Source organism: Eulemur rufifrons, chromosome 30 (genome assembly GCF_041146395.1).
Source record: "Eulemur rufifrons isolate Redbay chromosome 30, OSU_ERuf_1, whole genome shotgun sequence".
NCBI lineage: Eukaryota > Metazoa > Chordata > Mammalia > Primates > Lemuridae > Eulemur > Eulemur rufifrons.
Window position 1 is genome coordinate 79219160 of NC_091012.1, and position 7533 is coordinate 79226692.

Sequence of the window (7533 nt, forward strand, 5' to 3'; positions counted from 1 at the left end):
GCAGAAGAAAAGAAATAGCTAAGATCAGAGCAGAACTAAAGGAAATTGATAACAAAAGAATTATAGAGAAGATCAATTAAAACAAAAGTTGGTTGTTCAAAAAGATAAACAAAATTAATAGGCCTATTGCTAGATTGACAAGAACTAGAAAGGAAAGGACTTTAATAAACTCAATCAGAAATGAAAATGAGATGTCACTACAGACATCATGGAAATACAAAATATTATCTTTGATACTATAAAAATCTATATGCCTAAAATCTACAAAATGTGGAGGAAATGGACAAATTCTGGGAAGCACATAACCTCCCTAAGCTCAATCTGCAGGAAATAGAATTCCTAAAAAGACCAATATCAAGCATGGAACTTGGAGCAGCAATTTAAAATCTTCCAACAAAAAAAAATGTCCCAGAGCAGACGGGTTCACAACTGAATGTTACCAAACCTACAAAGAAGAACTCATAACTATACTGCAGAAATTTTTCCACAACATTAAGGATGGTATCCTCCCCACCTATTGCTAGGAAGCCAATATCAAATTGATACCACAGCCCAGAAAGGACAGAACAAAAAAAGAAAAGTATAAACCAATACCCTTCATGAATACAGTTGCAAAAATCCTCAACAAAATCTTAGCAAATCAAATCCCACAGCATATCAAAACAATAATTCATCATGATCGGGTGGGATTTATCCCAGAGATGCAAGCCTGGTACAACATACACAAATCTATAAATTCAATTCACCACATAAATAAAAGCAAGAACAAGGACCATATGGTTCTCTCAATAGACAAAGAAAAAGCATTTGACAAAATCTAGCACATATTTATAATAAAAACTCTCAACAAAATAGGCATAGATGGGACATTCCTTAAAATTACTAAGGCCATACATAATAAACACATAGCTAATATCATACTGAATTGGGAAAAAATTTAAAGCATTCTCACGTAGAACAGGAAACAGACAAGATTGCCCACTATCTCCCCTGCTATTAAACATAGAGCTGGAAGTCCTTGCCAGAGCAATCAGACAAGAGATAGGAATTAATGGTGTCCGAATAGGGGCAAAAGAGGTCAAACTCTCACTCTTTGCTGATGGCATGCTATTGTAATTAGAAAATCCCAAGGATTCAACCAAGAGACTACTAGAATTGATAAATGAATTCAGTAATGTCTCAGGATCCAAAATTAATGCACACAGTTAGTGGCTTACATATATGCCAATAACATGCGAGCTGAAAATCAACTCAAAGACACAATACTTTTCACAATAGCATCAAAGAATATTAGATATTTATGATTATATTTAATGAAGGAGGTGAGAGAAATATATAGGGAAAACTACAAAAAACTGAGAAAAGAAATCACAGAAGGTGTAAACAGATAGATATCTCTACCATGCTCATGGATTGCTAGAATCAATATTGTTAAAATGTCCATACTACCTGAAGTGACCTACAAAATGATTGCAATCCCTATCAAAACACCACCATAAGAATTCTGGTAGAAAATACTGGGAAGACTCTTTTAGACATAGGCCTAGGCAAAGAATTTATAAAGAAGACCCCCAAAGCAACCACAGCAGCCACAAAATTAAATAAGTGGGACCTGATCAAATTAAAAATTTCTGCACAACCAAGGAAACTGTCATTAGAGTGAATAGGTAACCTACAGAATGGGAGAAAATATTTGCTTTCTACACATCTGATAAAGGGCTGATAACAAGAATCTATAAAAAACATAAGAAAATCAAAATGAAAAAATCAAACACCCCATAAATAAATGGGCAAAAGACATGAACAGAAACTTTTCAAAAGAATACAGACTAATGCCCAACATCTCTAATAATTAGGTAAATGCAAATCAAATCCACAATGAGATATTACCTAACTTCAGTGAGAATGGCCTTCATCAAAATGTCCCAAAACAAGAAATGTTGGCATGGATGTGGAGAGATTAGAACACTCTTACACTGCTTATGGGACTGAAAATTAGTACAACCCCTGTGGAAAGTAATTTGGAGACACCTCAAAGAGCTAAAAATAGAAATGCCATTTGATCCAGCAATCCCACTACTAGGCATTAACCCCAAGGAGAAAAATACATTCTATAATAAAGACATCTGCACTTGAATGTTTATAGCAGCACAATTAACAATTTAAAATATTTGGAAACAACTCAAGTGCCCATCAATACATGAGTGGATTAATTAAATGTGGTATATATGTATACAATGGAATATACTCAACTACAAAAACAATGGTGAACTAGCGAGTCTTATATTATCCTGGATAGAGAGTGAACCCATCCTTCAGATATCACAAGGGTGTAAAAACATGTACTCACCATCAAATTGGTACTAATTGACCAACACTAATATGGTCACATGATACTAATAGGATGCCAGTCAGGTAGTACGTGATAGGGTAAACTCACAACTAATGGAAGTGGAACCCACTCTATGTGGGAAGGACACACTTGTAATCCTGGATTGGGCGAGGCAAACACATTACATTTAACAAAAATGTTTGTATCCCCATAATATCCTGAATTAAAAATAAATAAATAAATAAATAAAATAAAAAATCTTTTATTTCATTATATGGAACTCAAAGTACAAAAAACTGAGTCTTTACTAAAGTTCACTTAGATGGAAACTAAATTATGCTACCTTAGAGCATTGTATATATATCCAAGATCTTCAGATTAATAATAGATGATCCATAAATGAGCAAATATTAACCATTTGGATTCAGAATCTGTGGTCTGTCTATACAGTGATTCATTAATTCATTCCACAAAAACATTTGAACTTTTAATAAATCTGAGCAATATTCCAAGTGATAGAGATTTAGCAGTTCACAGTAACACAAAAAAATTCCTATCCTCATGAAGTTGAATTCTTTTTAAACAGCAATAACTTCCAATAATTGATTCACATTCTCTCTCTTTTTTTTTATTTCATCTTATTATGAGGGGTACAAAAGTTCAGGTTACATACGTTGCCCATGTACCGCCTATCCCCCGAAGTCAGAGCTCCAGGCGTGTCCATTACCCAGAGAGTGCGCACTGCACTCATCATGTAGGTATATACCCATCCCCTCCTCGCACTCCCCCTCCCCGAGTCAGCACCTTCCAGCGTGACCATTCCCCAGATGGTGCGCAACGCACTCATCATGTAGGCATACACCCATCCCCTCCCCCCACCCCCACCTCAGTCTGATATCCAATTGGTATCATTCCCAGATGTGAATTTAGGTGATGATCAGGGAAACCAATTTCCTGGTGAGTGCATGTGGTGCTTGTTTTCCCATTCTTGGGATACTTCACTTAGTATAATGGGTCCCAACTCTCTCCAGGAGAACCAAAGAGATGTCGTATCACTGTTATTTCTTACAGGTGAGTAATACTCCATGGTATACATATACCATAATTTACTAATCCAATCATGAATTGATGGGCATTTGGGTTGTTTCTACATCTTTGCAATTGTGAATTGTGCTGCTATAAACATTCGGGTACAGGTGTCTTTGTCATAGAATGACTTATGTTCTTTTGGGTAGATGCCCAATAATGGGATTGCTGGATCGAATGGTAGGTCTATTTGAATCTTTTTAAGGTATCTCCATAATGCTTTACACAGGGGTTGCACTAGTTTGCAGTCCCACCAGCAGTGTATGAGTGTTCCTGTCTCTCCGCATCCACTCCAACATGTGTTGTTTTGGGACTTTTTGATAAAGGCGATTCTCACTGGGGTTAAGTGATATCTCATTGTGGTTTTGATTTGTATTTCTCTGATGATTAGGGATGTTGAGCATTTTTTCATATGTTTGTTTGCCATTCTTCTGTCTTCTTTAGAAAAGTTTATGTTCATGTCCTTTGCTCACTTTTTGATGGGGTTGTTTGATTTTTTTCTTGCTGATTATCCTCAGTTCCAAATAGATTCTATTTATCAGTCATTTATAGGTTGTGTAGCATATGAAATTTTTTTCCCCATTCTGTAGGTTGTCTGTTTGCTCTCGTGACAGTTTCTCTGGCTGTGCAGAAGCTTTGTAATTTAATCAGTTCCCATTTATTTATTTTTATTGTTTCTGTGATTGCCTTTGGGGTCTTCTTCATAAATTCTTTGCCTAGACCAATGTCTATAAGAGTTTTTCCCACATTTTCTTCTAGAATTCTAAGAGTTTCACACCTAAGGTTTAAGTCTGTTATCCACTGTGATTTGATTTTTGTGAGAGGTGAAAGCTGTGGGCCCTGTTTCAGTCTTCTACATGTGGCTATCCAGTTTTCCCAGCACCATTTATTGAATAAGGATTCTTTTCCCCAGAGTATGTTTTTGTCTGCTTTGTCAAAGATTAGGTGGCTATAGGAGGATGGTTTTATATCTGGATGCTCAGTTATGTTCCACTGGTCTGTGTCCCTGTTCTTGTGCCATTACCAAGCTGTTTTAATAACCACAACTTGTAGTATAGTTTGACGTCTGATAAATTAATACCTCCCATTTTGTTCTTATTGCCTAAAATTACTTTTTCTAAATAGGGTCTTCTCTGCTTCCATACAAAATGCATTCAAAAGGGAAGAAATATTCTCCTCATCAGAATATAATGAATTACTATGACATGTCCTAAAATGTTCATTAGTTGAGTTCAACTGCATTTGTGATTATTGTAGCTCTCTGATTCGAGTGAGGGAAGTTGTTGATGGGCCACAGGCCAACTGCAAAGATGTTAATAAATATGCCTGATACCCAATGCAGCCTTAAAATCAGTACATTTACCTTCTTGGTGCTTCTACACCCCCATATTTCTAATGTATCAACATATAAATCAGGGTCCTAGTTCTGTGTTCTCAGCTGTAGCATCATTTGGTTTAAACCTAGAAACTTTAGAGAAGGATTGTAGGGTAACTGACAGAAAGTATAAAATCGGGAAATCTTACATCGCCAGTGTGGGGTCCAGAGAGGGGACTTTTAGTTTAAACAATTAAAGAGCTGAGATTCAGAATAATCATCATCATCTAGACACTTTATTTTCAAAATCACTACCACCCCTCCCAATGATAGTTGACTACCTTCATACCTGACTTTCATTTTACATCTCATAATTTAGCTGCTTATATGCTTCAAGAGAGTTGAACCCGGTGAAACTGGAAAAATGCCCAGATCTGATTTTAGTAATTCATTGGCAAAGAAAAGCAGGAATGATTTGTGTGTATATACTGTGTATATATACACATGTATGCACATGAGTGCAACCAGGAATAAAAACTATGCTGATTTTTTTTACTTTACTTGTAACAGCTGTCAGATTTCTATAATTTTAAATGAGGGAGTCACTTAGCTATGTTTGTGCTTGGGAATAGTCTTCCTCCAAGTTCAAGTTATAGTGCAGAAATTTTTGATTCAATGTCACTTTGGATCTCTATAATAATGACAACTATCTATCAAAAAAAAGCAACTCTTTGGCATTATAATTGTTCAAATAGTAATCGTGTGCCTATCTTTGAGATACAAGACTTTTGACAAGTCTTCAAAGACTCTCCCACTCACTCCCTAATCTCAGATTCTATTTTAAGTTAGTTTTGGAACATAATTCACAGAGACACATTCACCTGAGTAAAAAGGCATAATGCTGGTGTTTCTTGGGAGAGAGAGGCCTTCATGAGCAAATCCGTTGAGATTCATTTATATATAAATGGCATTATACATGAATGGCATATATTGGGAAGAACAGCAACTATCGAAAATATCAAAAAGGTTAGGTGACCTGAAAGGTATGGAAAGATACTCTTATACTAGTATTGTAATTACAGATAACAGTGCCATGAGTATGTCTGGTGGTGAGAGCAGCTGTGTCTCCCCACTTCTACTGCATAAGCAGTGAAGTTAGGAAGGTCAGAGACCCTGGAGATTGCATGAGATTGATCGAATTCCTGCAGCCACACTCCCAGGATGAATGTAAACTATTTTCTCCAAAGACAGTGCAAAGGGATCCAACCCTAGGAGAAAAAGGTTTACAACTCAAATAGAATTGATATTCAGTGAAACCACCACCCTGCAATGAAGTAATTCCTGTCCTGTACTCACTTCCTTTTATAAGCTAAGGTTCTTATGTTGTTAGAGGACAGATATAGCAGTGAGGAGGGGGATATGGAAGGGTGGTCAAGGGGTTACATTGAAATGGCAAGCCATCCTATCACAGGAAACATGGTGGTTCAGGGTGGATATCACTCCCAGTATTTTCCTGGCTCATTCTCTTCAGATGGGCCAATGAAGTGGGCTCCAAATAACTAGGAGATTCCTACAGTTGCTTCTGTGTCCCTAGAAGTCCCAACCATCCACAGGACCCACAATGAAGTTACCTCATTGATGTTAAGCCAGTGTGGATAACTGCTACCAGGTGAGATTAAACCAGAGAAAACATTGGGCACTTGGATACCTGGAAGTTGGGAAGCCTAATAGCATAGGCCTCCTCTCATTGTTTCATTAACCTTTAAATAATACAAGCCTGCATATCATGTGATTGATTACTGGGCCCCTATTTTGTGTGTTATGGTGGGGTGTTTAATATACTACCAGAGCAGACCTGCTTAGCCAACAAAAACCCTAGGGATCTTCCTCTTCTATAGCAGAGAAAGAGCTTATAGTTCTGTTAGGACTCTCAACATTTCCATAAATAAGGATGGTGAGGAGGTGATGGTGAGAGGAAACATCTGTGGAAGTAGCATCATTGTTCCAAACCAGAAGACCTACAATCATTGGGTGACCAGCTAGAAGTATGGTAAGATACAATGCATGTTTCACAAAACAGGTAAAGAGTGGAAGTTTATAACACATGTTTCACAAAACAGGTAAGAATTGGAAGTAACACTGCCACTGCATAGGAAAATCTGAGAGGTTCCTTGATGAACCATAATTTGGGTGGGCTCCAGGATTTTACTGGAAGTGAACTAAGGAGAAGGTAAAAACAGCAATTAGATAAACGTTAGGGGAGGGCTATGACTGGCCTTGGTTTTTCATTAAGCTCTGATGGACACCTGGACATACAAAGAGACCTGCTATTTCTTTGGACCAGAGTAGATATACTCCTTCCTTTTTTTTTTTTTTTTGTTCTCCACTGAAGGTGGTTCTAGAGGAACTTTTTGAAAATAATGGATATTCATAAAGATGTTCTAATTCTTGGTTCACCCATTTTTCCTACTTTCCAGTGCAACCCTTCCTCCTAGAAGCAGGTTCACTAAGCACACACAGCCAGAAAAAGGCAATCCAGTGTGAGTCAATAGAACAATCAAGGACAGGAATATCAACCTATTTAAGCTGGTCAACTGAAATAAGATGTCTGTTCATATTTTTTGTTGTTTTTGGAAATAACAAAACTGGAGGAAGCTTTGCAGACACCTTCCTAGTTCCTCTATTTTAATTTGCACTGACTCTCCTATATATTTTAGTGACTACAGTTGGCATTTTGAAAATAAAACTCAGTGACAATTGGCAAAGTCAAAATGCTTTTATTTATACTGAAGTTTAGCAA

The 7533-nt window shown here is 36.9% G+C and overlaps 1 protein-coding gene across 2 annotated transcripts in view; it reads right to left on the reverse strand.

The window, feature by feature from the left end:
• Positions 1-7494: 7494 nt before the first annotated feature.
• DACH2 (dachshund family transcription factor 2) overlaps positions 7495-7533 on the reverse strand; it is a 638422-nt gene continuing 638383 nt past the window's right edge. For both annotated transcript variants that reach the window (XM_069463458.1, XM_069463457.1), the window contains exon 12: positions 7495-7533. This exon is cut by the window's right edge and continues 456 nt beyond it. The gene's annotated coding sequence lies outside the window, so the exon portion shown is untranslated.